Source organism: Choloepus didactylus, chromosome 1 (assembly GCF_015220235.1).
Source record: "Choloepus didactylus isolate mChoDid1 chromosome 1, mChoDid1.pri, whole genome shotgun sequence".
NCBI classification, from domain to species: Eukaryota; Metazoa; Chordata; class Mammalia; order Pilosa; family Megalonychidae; genus Choloepus; species Choloepus didactylus.
Window position 1 is genome coordinate 65,512,507 of NC_051307.1, and position 14,309 is coordinate 65,526,815.

Genomic DNA, 14,309 nt, shown 5'->3' on the forward strand with positions numbered 1-14,309 from the left:
TCATCACCCAAATCAATCCCTGACACCTTCATTAGCACACACACAAAAATAACAAGAATAATAATTAGAGTGAAAAAGAGCAATTGAAGTAAAAAAAGAACACTGGGTACCTTTGTCTGTTTGTTTCCTTCCCCTATTTTTCTACTCATCCATCCATAAACTAGACAAAGTGGAGTGTGGTCCTTATGGCTTTCCCAATCCCATTGTCACCCCTCATAAGCTACATTTTTATACAACTGTCTTCGAGATTCATGGGTTCTGGGTTGTAGTTTGATAGTTTCAGGTATCCACCACCAGCTACCCCAATTCTTTAGAACCTAAAAAGGGTTGTCTAAAGTGTGCATAAGAGTGCCCACCAGAGTGACCTCTCGGCTCTTTTTGGAATCTCTCTGCCTCTGAAGCTTATTTCATTTCCTTTCACATCCCCCTTTTGGTCAAGAAGATGTTCTCCGTCCCACGATGCCAGGTCTACATTCCTCCCCGGGAGTCATATTCCACGTTGCCAGGGAGATTCACTCCCCTGGGTGTCTGATCCCACGTTGGGGGGAGGGCAGTGTAAATCTGACTGTTTTATAATAATTTAATGTTGACAGTAATAGTTTAATTTGTGAACTATTTTTAGATGTCTCTTTAATTTTGTTGTAGAAATAGTGGGTGATTTAAAGTGGTTATGGTCTGTTTTATGAAGGATTAATATTTTATATTACACTTACTTAATTTGTGTTTGAGTTTCTAATTTTAAATAAAAGGTTTTGGCATTTGCGTGTGACATCTGTTTATTAGTTATTAGTAGTGATGGTTCTTATTCATTTTGCTAGCAATTAATGGATAAATAAAATTCAAAACAAATTGCAAATAGAACTCTACTAAGAAAGGTGCAGAATATTGTGATGTAAGTGAACTTACAATAAAATAGTCCTAGCCTTATTAAAATGTATATGAAGTGAAAGGTATGCTAATTTAGTTTTATTCAGTATAGATTTCATGACATACTGTTTACCCACTGCAGTTATCTGGGTAGAGAAGAGCAGAGGTTATCCTTCAAAGAGCACAGATGACATAGCCAGATGTTAGAGAAGACAATGGGTGCTGAAAGTTTTAGGGAGTGAGTAAGTGGAGTAGAAGCCCTCTCATTTGACACAATTAGGACCTGTAGTTGGTTGACTAATTAAAAGATTGGTTAGAGCAGGGAATCATAAAAAATGATATATGTGCCTTAAACTTTAAAAAAGATATATTTATTGAGATATAATTGACATATAGTAAATTGTGCGTATTTAAAGTAGAAAATTTGATAAACTTTGACACACAAACATTCCCATGAAGCATGACAGTTATCAAGGTAATGAACAAATCCACCGCCACCAAAAGTTTCCTATTCTTTTGGTAATTCCTCTATTTTGTCTGGTTTCTTTTACTCATGGTAATTTTGAGAGTCATCTGATAGTTCATTCCTTTTCTTTGTTGAGTAGTATTCTGTTGTATGTATTTGCCACAATTTGTTTATCCATTCATCTATTGATGGACATTTGGGTTGTTTCTAGATTTTGGCTATCATAAGTGAAAGCTGCTATGAATATTTGTGTACAGGTCATTGTAAGGACTAATGCTTTCTTTTGTCTTTCATAAAACCTAGTAGAAAGGCTTGTTATATGGTAGGTATTACGCTTACTTTTATAAGATATTACCATATTATTGAATATTCTCCAAAGTGGTTGTACCATTTTGCACTCCTGGTAGCAGTGTATGAGAGTTCTAGCTGCTCACATCCTCCCTAACACTTGCTATGGTCAGTTATTTTAATTTTAGCCATTCTAAGGGGTGTATAGTAATATCTCATTGTGATTTTAATTTACATTTCTCTAGTGACTAATGATGTCGAGCATCTTTTTATTTGCTTATTTTCCATCTTTTTTGGGTCAGTGTCCCAAAGTTTGGTGAAGTATTCAAAAAATTTGCCCATTTAAAAATTGTTTCTTTTTTCCTTATTTTGATTGTAAGAGTTTTGTATATAGTCGAGATAAAAATGCTCCATTGATACTGGTTTTATATATATTTTGTCCCAGTCTGTGTACTGCCTTTTCATATTCATAAACCTGTTTTTTTTTTTTTTTTTGGTACTGCTCTTAAATTTAACTTAGCCCTAAAAAAGTATTCGTCCCAAAACGGGGGAAAAGGTACAGTCTATGAAGATCTTTAGACTAGCCATTGTTTTGAGAGATGTCTGTATTAGTCAGGTTTCTTTAGGGAAATAGAACCAATAGGAGATATCTGTAAATATGAGATTTTATAAAAGTGTCGTGTGCAACTGTGGGGATGCACGAGTCCAAATTCTGTAGAGCAGGCTGCAAGCTGGCAATTCCAATGAAGGTTTTAGATGAATTACCCAGGAAAGTCTGACTGGCTAAAGTAGAAATGAAAATTCTCTCTTCTAACTGCTGAACTCATTACTTCTCCTTTTAAAGCCTTCAACTGATTGGATTAAACATCTCTCATTGTGGAAGACACTCCCCTTAGTTGATTGTAGATGTAATCAGTCATAGATGTAATCAGCTTACTGATGATTTAAGTACATGAAATGTCCTCTCAGTATCAGGCCAGTGCTTGCTTGACCAGACAAGTGGGCACCATCATCTGGCCAAGGTGACACATGAACCCAACCATCACAATGTCTCAGTATATTTGAAACTGTGGGGAAACCTACTCTTCAAATGCATTGGGTAGGTAAAGTAGTGTAATCTGAATAAAGCAACTGTATGATTCCAAAGTCATGTACATTACATGTTGTATGTCTACATGAGAAATACATTCATCCAGTTACTTGGAAGAGCTGTTCTAAAAAGGCTTGAAATAGAATGAAATCTTGAACTTCTTAATGAATGCGAAAGCACAAAGAACACTTAAGACATTAACATCTTAAAGAAGTTAAGGACTGGGAACCTTGAGGGAGGAGGGAGGACACAGAACAGTCATTTGGCATGGGATTCTGGGTGGCATGAGGAAAATGCAATTTGTGAACTTACTTCAGAGACTGTTTCAAACAGTTGAGATATCTAGACACTAGAGATCATAAAACTAACAAAGGAGTTTATTAGCAAAATCCCATTGTAGTTAGACACGATGGACCAAGTTTCAGAACTGCTGTAGAAACAGGTAAGTTATTTTGTGAGCTGGAAATTCCATTTTTTCCCATTTTAAAATATTTTTTGAAGAATAAGAGAAAAGTAGCAGCTCTTCTAAGAACCGGGCTGTTAGGAAAAAGTGGTTAAAAATTTCAAGCAAAAAGATAAATTCTAAGCCCTTAGTTCATAAGGCAGATAAGCTTGTGGTCGACTTGGAGGGCCAATACAAACAAGGCATGACTGTGTGGGGTAAGCATCTCATGTCCCCATTCCCCTTCTTAAAATGTAAGCTAGTTCTAGTGTGAGGATTTCATAAAACTCCAGATTTAATAAAGAGGAACATTTAGGGATTTTCCTTTAAGTTTCCCTTCAGATTTTTCAAAATAAAAAATTCAGGACTAAGGAATGATAGATGAATTTAACCTCTGAAACTAGATTCAATAGGGTATAAAAAGACTAAATATATACACTAAAAATGCAGGGCTTCCTTCCAAGAGGTAAGTTTCATTCAAGTTGTCACCATATAAACCTCCCATAAATTATAAACAACTTAATTGTAACATCAGTTGGTTGCAAGAGCACAATAAACTTAACAATCCCTGACACAACCTAAGTACTCTATTCCAAATAAATTTTTGATGACTCTTATGAAATATTTTGCTTGTTTGGCTTAATTTTCACATATCCATTTATGAGATCTCTGCAAAGATAAAGCTTTAAGGTCAGGAACACTTTATCACAACTTGGTCTCTAACTTTGACATATTTCTGGTAAAAGCTTCCTTCCTCTTGACAGCACCAGGCAAATACAGCATACAAAAGGACCTCAAAAACAAACAACAAAAAAACAAAAAACCACTGAAACAAGATTGCAGAGGAGCACTGGCCTCTCTGCCTATCCTATATTTGTATCTGGCAGGGTCAAGCAGTCCCAGTACAGGAATAAAGTGAGCCAGGTGTAAGAACTGGTCGTGGACCCTGGTGGAGAGATGGGGCAGCCCATGGAATGGGTTTAAGGTACATCATGGTCCTACAGCTCAGTAATGACTGCCTTTTCCTGAGGTTCCACTTCCTAAAGAAGTCACAAACCCTGGTTTCCAGCATCTCCCAATTCGTATGCTGACAATTCCTTTTTAATGAACTACAAGCCAAACAAACCCAGAAGCCCATGAGATCCATAGAGACTACCTTTAGAATTAGGGCTGGAAGGTTCTAGGGGCATTTAATCTAGTAAATGGAGCTTATTTAAACAGCTGCACTTAATTCCATTGTACCAGGATCTTCTGGTTTTGCCTCTTCCCATACTACCAACCAAGAAGAAGCATTAACCTAGACTGTATCTTCCTTACTCATCAGCAATGGAAAGCTTTTATCTGATATAAGTGTGATGAGGACCCAGTGGAACAGAGAAAACTAAGTTTTGAAAGACTCTGTATTATAACGAGATATCAAGCACCCAAGATTCAACAGCCATCTTTGCTTGAACATATGACCCCCAAGAAAGATGGTATGTTCAGAAAGCCAGAAATAGAAAGCAGAAAAGCAACAAAATGAAACCCCAGCCATGCAGCACGACAGTCTTAGTGACCAAATAAGCATATAAGTTAAATGAAGTTTCTTATCATGGCAGAACATAATGTTCCAGATGAAGCAGAAAAAGTTGTGCAGTGTTTAGAGCTTCTCAATCATCAGTTGTATACCAACTACAGAAGCACCAATGATTAAAAGCTTAGCAGTCCTTCTTATGCTTAGTCAATGAAACCAACACCCTACAACCCCATGCCACAGTATTTATTAAATCACAAGGAAGGAGTGGGTGATGTCCCCCATCTATTTTCTCCCTTCACCCACCTCCATCCCCTAATCTTAGAGCTGGCAGGCAACTGTGGGTCTCACCCCCATGGTCACAGATGTCGAAATGCCTAGAATGGTTGCTTAAATCTGTGGAAAGGCAGTCCTGAGAACCAAGTCAGACTCTGGGCATATAACTTTACCTTAGGTCACTTGTGAGAACTAAAATTTAAAATGTACTTACTATCAAGCAATGAAACATTAGCTTCAAAACTGACTTGCTTTTGTAGATTTTCATAGAAACCATTCTATCACATACCCAAAGTTTTCAGGAGTTTTAGCTCCCTACACACTTCCCAACCAACATCCTTACAATAAGAAACAAAGGGTAAACAGCACTGCTTTAGTTAGAAAGCAATTTTTCCTGTTTTAAGAAATCTGGATGCTTTTGGTACAAGAGCCAAGGCACTTCCCAGAGAGAAGTTGATCCTGAAATCTGTCTGTCCATTCTCTCACCTCACCAGTCTCCTGGCTGAGACATCACTGGCACTGGTTGCAGGGCAGCCCTGCAGAGTGGCTGACTACCACAGAAAATGTGCTCATTTCTGGTTCAAGACTCACTTATGATTCACTTTGGTATGAGAACACATCTGCAAAGCTGTCTCTGAATAATCATGTTTTTTGAAGAGCAAACCTAAAATTTTGCTGAAGTCCAATTTATTGATTTTGTTCTTTTTATAGTTTGTGTTTTTTGGTTGCATTTAGAAATCTGCCACAGCTAAGGTCACCATCTTAGGTTCCTATTACTACCGTAACAAAGTACCACAAACTGGGTGGCTTAAAACAACAAATTTATCATCACATTGTTCTGGAGACTAGAAGTCTGAAATCAAGGTGTCAGCAAGATTATACTTCCTCTGATGTCTGTGGGGAAGTTCCATGCCTCTTTCCTGGTTTCCTGGTTTCTGGCTGGCTTTCCATGCCTCATTTGCCATGAAGCATTCTTCCCTCTGTCTATCTGTATCCAAATTTCCTCTTCTTAGAAGGACACCAATTTTATCAGATTAAGAGCTCATCATAATCCAGTATGACCTTACCTTAATTTAGCCTAATTCCATCTGTAATGAACCTATTTCCAAATAAGGTCACATTCTGAGGTACTGGGGATTAGGACTTTTAACATTTCTTTTTGGGGGACACAATTCATTCCATAACAGTCACTAAGATTGTCTCTTTAGAGTTTTAAATTTTATATTTAAGCCTATGAACCATTTTGAGTTAAATGTTTTATGGGGTATGAGATAAAGTTTGAGGTTTATTTATTTATTATCAGCATATGGTTATCTGGCTGTCCAGCACCATTTAGAGAAAAGATTGTCCTTTTCCCATTTAACAGCCTTAGCACTTTGCCAAAAATCACTTTCTGGATTCTATTCTATTTCATGGATTTATTTCTTTATATGTCAATATTACACTATCTTGATTACTATAGCTTTATAATAAGTCTTGAAATCAGGTAATAAAACCCCTCCAGGATTGTTCTTTTTCAAGGCTTTCTTTGAGTATTGATGCTCTGGAATTCTGTGGCTTTGTGTATAAATTGCCCCAATAATACACCATATCCAGTTTGAATTTCTTTAACTTTAATAGAGAACTTAAAAGCATTTGTAAATTCATCTGAATGCAGAATACTTCTAGATTTTTATATAATTGTCTTGCCCATACCTAACTCTGTAGCAGTTTTTTTTTTTGTTTGTTTGCTCTTTGAAGGAATTCATCTTTGAGTCTTATCAAAGCACTCAACTTTTGTTTCAAGAGAAAATTTTCTTTTACACTTTATTTTAAAGATTCATATAATAAATAATTAGATTATATAATTACAATAACACTATTACTAGTTTAAACTGGTTTGGAAACAAACATAACTCATATTGGTGAGAGTGGAAGTCCATACTCTGGATAGGGAGTAAAAAGCAAGTCAGCATGCAAACAAAGCTTTTCTTGTAGTTTCCCATTTGTCTTTGAAGGAAAAGAAAACTTTTTTTACCTCAAGCAAGATCTTCCAAATTTAGACAATCTAATATTCTAGAGTTAAGAGGATATATCCTTTTTTGCCATATTTATACGTTGGATTTATTAGATTTATAAGAATAATATAGACCCTCAGGAGGTTTTGTTTATTTCAGATAATAGGTACTGGAAAAGGAAATTCAAATCTATTCATCTATAAATGCACTTTAAGATGTTTGAAAGTGTAAGTCTGTAAAAGGTACCTTAGAAGTGTTTGCTAAAATCTGCTAGATTTTTCAGTAAAATTTGTAAACTGAATTTTAAAGGCTAAGAAAGAACTACTGTTTTGAATTATTAACGTAAATAAATATAAACTGATTGTTTACCTCAAAAGTAAACTTCTAAATCATCTTTTGAGTGTTTTAAAACCATCCTTACGAAACCCAAATGTCCACAAATTGTGGTTCATTCTACAATGGAATGCTACTTAACCAGAAAAAAGGAACGAATAACTGATTTGCAAAACCTGACAAATCTCAAAAGCATTATGCTAAGTGAAGAGAGCCAGACTCAAAAGGTTACATACTGTATGATTCCATTTATATGAAAATTCTAAAAGAAGCACAGTGACACAAAGCAGATCAGTGTTTTTCAGGGGCTGGGGTAGAAAGAGGGATTAATTGTAAAGGAGCACAAGGGAATTTTCTGGGTTATGGAAACGTTCTACATCACAGTAATGGTAGTAATTGACTGTATACATTGTCAAGACTCATTGCATTGTACATTTAAAATTATATGCATATTTTATTGTATGCAAACTATCTCAACAATGCTGATTTTATAAAATAATGCTATCCTGAAGGACGCCAAAAAACTCCACACTCAATTTGAAGAATGAAGCTGGATCATTTGTTGAGAAGGATGTGTAAAGACAATGGGAATATGAGGAGAGAAGTCAAGTCATGGAAACTTGGAAAGCCAGCCCAGTGAGAAAGCAGAATGGGTTTTCCATTCGAGATTTCTGATCATGAGTAAAGTCACACTAAGTCAACTCAATTGAATGACTCTTTTCTAGTACATGTAGAACTAGCCTACTAGTAGGCTAGCAGTTGGTTTTAACCTGGGTTCAGGTATTACCTATAGTATTAGTTATCTATTGCTGTGTAACAAATTACCACAAACTTAGTGACTTGAAGCAATGGGCATTTATGATTTCATAATTTCTGTGGTCAGGAGTCTGGGCATGGCTTAGCCAGATCTTCTGCTTAGGGAGTCACAAGGCCACAACTAAGGTGTTGCCAAGCTCATCTGGAGGCTCTAATGGGGAAGAATCCACTTCTAAACTCACTCAGGTTGTTGGGAGAATTCATTTCCTGAAGGCCACCTACAGTTCCTAGAGGCCACCCACAGTTCCATGCCATGTGGGCTTCTCCAACATGGCCATTACTTCAGCAAGCCAGCCAGGCGAGTCTCTCATTCAAGAATGCTAAAACAGAGTTTTACGTAAGATAGGAAAGAATATCTATCCTTTAAAAATATATCTAAGTTGAAGTTGATTCACAGTTTGGTAACCTGGTAGAAATGTTGGTGCTTGTTTCAGATAGTACCTGAATTAATAAGAATTTGGAAAAATTTCAGAGTTTTCTCAGAAAGAATTCCCAAACTTTTTGGTAATCAAAATCTAGGGAACACATATTCTTTGATTTCATTATATGACATTTTGGAAAAGGCTATAGGGACAGAAATCAGATTAGTGGTTACCAGGGGTTGAGGGGAAGACTGAATATAAAGGGGTTGCACATGGGAATTTTTGGGGGAATGAAAATATTCTGTATGGTACTGTGGTTGTGGATACATGATTCTATATATTTGTCAAAACCCATAAAATGGTACATCACAGAGTCCAAACTTTACAATATGCAAATTTTATTAAAATAAAAAAACTCAAGCAGGATGTCATAGGATCTCAGGATGGAATGGAGAATATGACAAATGAATATAACGATATTACAACTGTATGATATAACCTCCCTGAAAGGGGTGAGGAAAAAGGGAAATGACCTAAGTAACTTTGGAAAAGAGCGTTTTCTCTGGACAATGTAAGACTAAAGACAAAAAGAACCATACATAAACACTGTACTACAGTTGGTAAATTTGTGTTTTACAGGGGTACAGGTTAGTAACTCTGAAACTACCTTATATGTATACTAAGGTTGAGCAATAAATAATATTGTAGAAAATGATAACGATATATATCACTGTTGAGAAAGAAGTTACAAATAAGCAAAGGGGGATTGCTAGAATGAACTCCATAGTGCTGGACTGGAATTGGAGATATCAGCTGTTAGGTTTGGAGCCATTCAAGGATTCATACAATGCAGCGAGTCAAAGTTTAAGTATAAAGTTTAAGATTTATTAGAGGAAGAAAGCAGGTGGGAGCCAGCAGAAAAGAAGAAAAAGATAATGGCTCCCGCTCTCTATCTGAGAACAGCATTCTTTAACGAAAAAAGGAACCCACGTTGGGTAGGGTGTCTGCTGTGATGTTCTGTGCCTTGATTGGATAAGTGCCTATCTAGTTTTGGGCTGATTGGTTGGTAGAATTCTGAGACAATATTCTTTTTAGGAAAGCAGCTGCGTTATCTAGCTAGGGAGAGTAGGCCTTTTTGGTTGTGTATTTTATGGGTATATCTGACCTTGCCTTACCTGCCATTGACGGGCCACTGGGACAGCCTTGAACAGCTTTGAACAGCCTTCATTCTTTAGTTTATGGGGCACCTGTTTTCTTGTGAGATAAGCTGTGGGGCCCCTGAGTTAGAAACTCTTTCTACATGTTAGTTTCTTCTTCTGGGATCTAACATCAGCATGAAAATATATATATCTACAAACATACATATATACACACAGAGACAGTTATGGGAGTAAACACAGATGAGTGTGTATACAGGGATTAGTATATACTCACGAATTTCCTAGCTCTGTTTTTTGAGGGGGCTTCGAGAGAGTGACACTCCAGTAGCATTAAGCACACCTAGCACCCAAATCCTGGTCTCTAAATGTTAATCTTTAATAAAAGAAACCAGGCTCCTTGGAGAAATGATTGCTTCCAGAGGTGGAGGAGGGAAAACATAAGATGAGCTTGAAACAATTTTATGATGCTAGAAAATAAAGAAGTGATTAAAAAAAAAAGCTGGTGGCATTACAAAAGGACACAGGAGCCAACCTGAAACAGCTCCCAATGGCCAAAGCTGGAACAAATTGAGCAACAAAATAAATCACAATAGTATTGGATTTTAGCCAAAGGAATAAAATAAGTGCACACTGATGTAAATAAACTGAGTGAATGAATAGACAGGAGAAGAGACACCTACCTGTTCCTTACAGAAGATTTCCAAATACAAAGTGTAGCAGGAATGACGGAAATAGAAAGTCACCATTAGAACACCACATAATAATTTCTACAGGAGAGATCCAGTGATGAATGCTAAGATTAGCGGGCTAAAATTTAAGGAGAGACAGTATATTTACATAGCTTCAAAACATCTTCCTCCAAATATTTATTAATGATTGTGGTAGTTTTAACACATACCCACAAGTTGTTTGATAACCCTCCCTTCAGAAGGTAAAACTTACTTTCCCTCTCCTGAATGTGGACATAGCGGCTCACTTCTAAAAAATATAGTTTGGAAAGGAAAAAATTGAAATTTTATTGTGGAAAAACCCAGCAGACACCACCTCAACCAAGTGACCAAGGTTAACATCATTGATGGTAAGTCATCTTGCTTTAATATGCCCAGTAATCTGATGTGATGAGAAAGGCACTTCACTTCTGGTATTCTCCCAAATCCAAATCCTAATCTAATCATGAAAAAACACTAGATAAACCCAAATGGAGGGACATTTTACGAAATACCTGACCAATACTCTCCCCAAATTTCAAGGCCATGAAAAACATAGAAAGACTGAAAAACTGTTGCGATTGCAAAAGAGTAAAGAAGATGACTAAATGCAATGTGGTATCCTGGATGGCAACCTGGATCAGAAAAAGGACATTAATGGAACTACTGGTGAAACCCGAAGAATGTGTAGTTTAGTTAATAGTGTCATATTGGTGCTAGTTTCTTCATTTTGATAACTGTACCACTGTTATGTAAGATATTACTACTAAGGAAAGTGAGTGAACTCTATGTAACCTTTCTGTACATCTAAAAGTATCTCAAATAATGTTTTTTTTTAAAATCTGGGGAGCTTCTCAAAATGCAGATTTCAAATACTCCTGCCCCTGAGACTCTGACACAGCAGGTTGGTGGTAGGGCCCAGAATCTCTATTTTTAAAAAAGTTATTGACATGATTCTGCTTATTAGTGGAGTCTGATTTGAGGACTACTGAGCTGGAGAAATCAAGGGTGGAGGAAACAATTTATCTCATTTTTCCCTAAAACATCTATGAGGGCAAAAGAGATTAGCCTTAATTGATTAAGAATTTAAAAAAGGAAAGGCTGCTAATTAATTTGAGGGAGTGGATCAAGATGGTAGTGGCATTAAGTACCTCTCGCCTTCAAACCTCCCCCATGGTAGTACCTTCTCACAGTCCCAGATGTGTTTGGAATAGAGTGGTTAATACCCAACAGGACAGAAGCAACCTATTTTGAACAATGATTTTTTTTTTTTGAAATAAATTCAAAGTTATATGAACAGTTGCAAAAACAGTACTAACCCCATACACAGAATTCCATCATACCCTGACCCCCTCCCCCGATAGCTCAATCCACCAACTTTAACATGCTGTCACATCGCTATTTCTTTCCCTCCCTATCTATCATCCATCATCTATTGCTCTGTCTTCTAAACATATAAGAGTTAGCTGCACACATCCTTGAACATACACTGTAATTCACGTATACACTTGAACAATGATTTGATGGTTCTTGGGGCCCAAATTTTACTCACTTGTTCAAAGGGAGGTAGCAAGGGAACTGAATCAGGAACTGATGATGGCTCAGGAGTGCTTGTACTCCAAGCTTCTGCCATCAGTGGAGCCAGATTTGCTAGGGAATATCCCCCAAGGTAGTTATACCAGAAACAGGGCTTCCCTTGCTTTAGCTTATCTACCTTTAACAGCTACACTTTGTTTTGCTTAGAGAAATAAACTTTAGAAACATTAACATCTAAACCAATTTTGCATCAGAAATGACCAGTTCCTTTGGTGTTTATTATAACATACAAACCTTATGCTCTCATTTTTTTTTTTTCCAACTCTCAGGGTGAGATTATCATAAATGGAATGTTCAGAAATTCCTTATGCTGTGCCATAACTTGAAATAGGGAATTCAAGAAGAGATTTGGGACCTGGGGCTAGGTACTTTTCATTTGTCATCTCATTTATTCCTTAGTGCAGGGAGCGTTGATCCTAATTTATAGTTAAGGAACCCAGAACTCAATTTGTTAAGTTACTTGCCTAGGATGGCCCTGCTAGTAAGAGACAAAGTGGTGTTCCAGACTCAGGCAGGCTAGGACCCAAAACGCATATTCTTTGCATGGTAGCATTCTGCCTTAGATGTGCTGAATTGGGAGTGTGGTGACTTCTCAGGTTGGGACCTTTTAAGAATCTGGGAGTGTTGGAATGGCCTCTCTGGTCCTAGCTTCTCTGGTTGTTTGTACATATGAGGATTGTAAAATACATGTAAGGTTACTCAAATGCCTCAGAATTATGAGTGCTTGTGAGAATGAGGATTACTAAGGATCACTAAAGCCGCTCTGAACTATGATCAGGAAGTGATCATGTTCTGGTTAAGCATTCCATGCTTACCATCTAGGCAACTATGAAAGACAGATGACTGAGGGTTCCTCTGCTGGAAGGTAAGGCTTAATCAGAGTACACGTCCGGCATATAGAGTACTTCTTCCCTAGGTAGAGAGACACGGAAGCTACCTTTTACGACAACAAAACACCCTGGAAGGCTGAATTTCCTTGAGGAAGGAGGATGAAATAGTTACTTCAGAAGAAGCTGCCCTCTGGGAGAACTTCTTTTTATCCCATTCATGGATCTGGTCACCCATGCATGTAGGCCTGCAACGAAAACATCTGAATGAGTACGATGAATCCATTGTGGTTAATAAATGTAAAAATAATTAATGTCAGTTATAATTTATATGTATTCTTCTTTCTCAACGTTGGTTTAATAGTCTGGGGCAGGTCCACTTTTCGGGCCTACATTTTGCTTGGGTAAATTCGGTTAACACTGTTGTCCTCCGAGGACTAAAGAACACAAAGCAGCACACAATAGCTAGCGTTGTTTTACCTGTTAGAAGACTGTTCAAAATAGGATAACTCAGAATTGAAAGAAAAAAAGTCTGGCTTTTTTCCCGTAAGTCTTTTGCATCTCCGGTACAAGGCGAGTAAGGAACGGGGCTGTTTGTTACAACGGCAAGTAGAAGAATAAGTCGACTCAGTCAAAACAAGGAAAGACTCAAGTAGCGGCTGTCTCCCTGCCAGCGCGTGGCAAATCGCGTTTCTCCGGTACTCGGAACAATAAATTCCGCTACTGCAGGGGAAAGACGGCCCGAGTCGGAACACAGCCAGTTGTAGTCACACTCGCCGACGAGAAAGAAGTCTAGAGACAATAATCCCTGAGGAAACCCGCATAGGGACGACGAGGAGCCGGGTTGCAGGAAGGGCCAAAACTCAGGCGGGTGAGTGAAAGCTGAGGGATCCTTTTGGGTGCAGGACGCCAACCCAGCTCAACTAGAGGGGGGGCTGCCTACGTCCGGACCCCGCGCACGGCGCTCGCGGATGTCAGTCAGCGCCCTCGCTCCGCCCCTCCCAGAGCTCGACCAACCGTAAGCGGGAGTTGAGGGTGAGGCGACGTAGCGGGGTCAGGGTAGCAGAGAACCGGCTGTTTCGCGCAGTTGTAACGAATCTGGGCGTTCGGAGTCGCCGCTGTGAGAGAGCTCCAGGAGGGTCTTGAGGGTGAGTGCGAGATTGCGGGTTGTGTGCGGGCGCCGGGACGGACCTCTGTCTCCAAAGCTACCCATTCCCCGGCCCGCCAGGCGTGCTGTTCGCCTGGGAAGCTCCTCCCTGCGCGCGCCAGCTTCTGAGTCCTCGACCGGCTGCGGAGGAGGTGCAGCCTTGGGGGTCATAGACTTGGGCTTTGGGGCCTGGAAGGGGAAGCTCTGGCCGGAGGCGAAGGCGGAGTTGGAGCCCTAGGCTGCAGCTGTTTCGGACCCGAGGAGCTGGTGCTGCGCCAGGTCCGGGGCGGGGCTGGGCGCGAGCATCTCCAGCCTCAGTTTTCTGGACTTGCTGCAGCTCTGGCTGGTGCAGCCGCAACGCGGCGGAGCCGGGACCTTGGGCGACGGGTGAAGACGCCCTTACTCCTGGTACCTTTCCAACC

The 14,309-nt window shown here is 38.9% G+C and overlaps 1 protein-coding gene across 5 annotated transcripts in view; it reads left to right on the forward strand.

Annotated features, from left to right (window-relative positions):
- Positions 1 to 13,754: 13,754 nt before the first annotated feature.
- NXPE3 (neurexophilin and PC-esterase domain family member 3) overlaps positions 13,755 to 14,309 on the forward strand; it is a 104,883-nt gene continuing 104,328 nt past the window's right edge. For 3 of the 5 annotated variants that reach the window (XM_037835025.1, XM_037835029.1, XM_037835031.1), the window contains exon 1: positions 13,907 to 14,295. The gene's annotated coding sequence lies outside the window, so the exon portion shown is untranslated. The other 2 variants (XM_037835018.1, XM_037835027.1) reach the window with 2 other exon arrangements.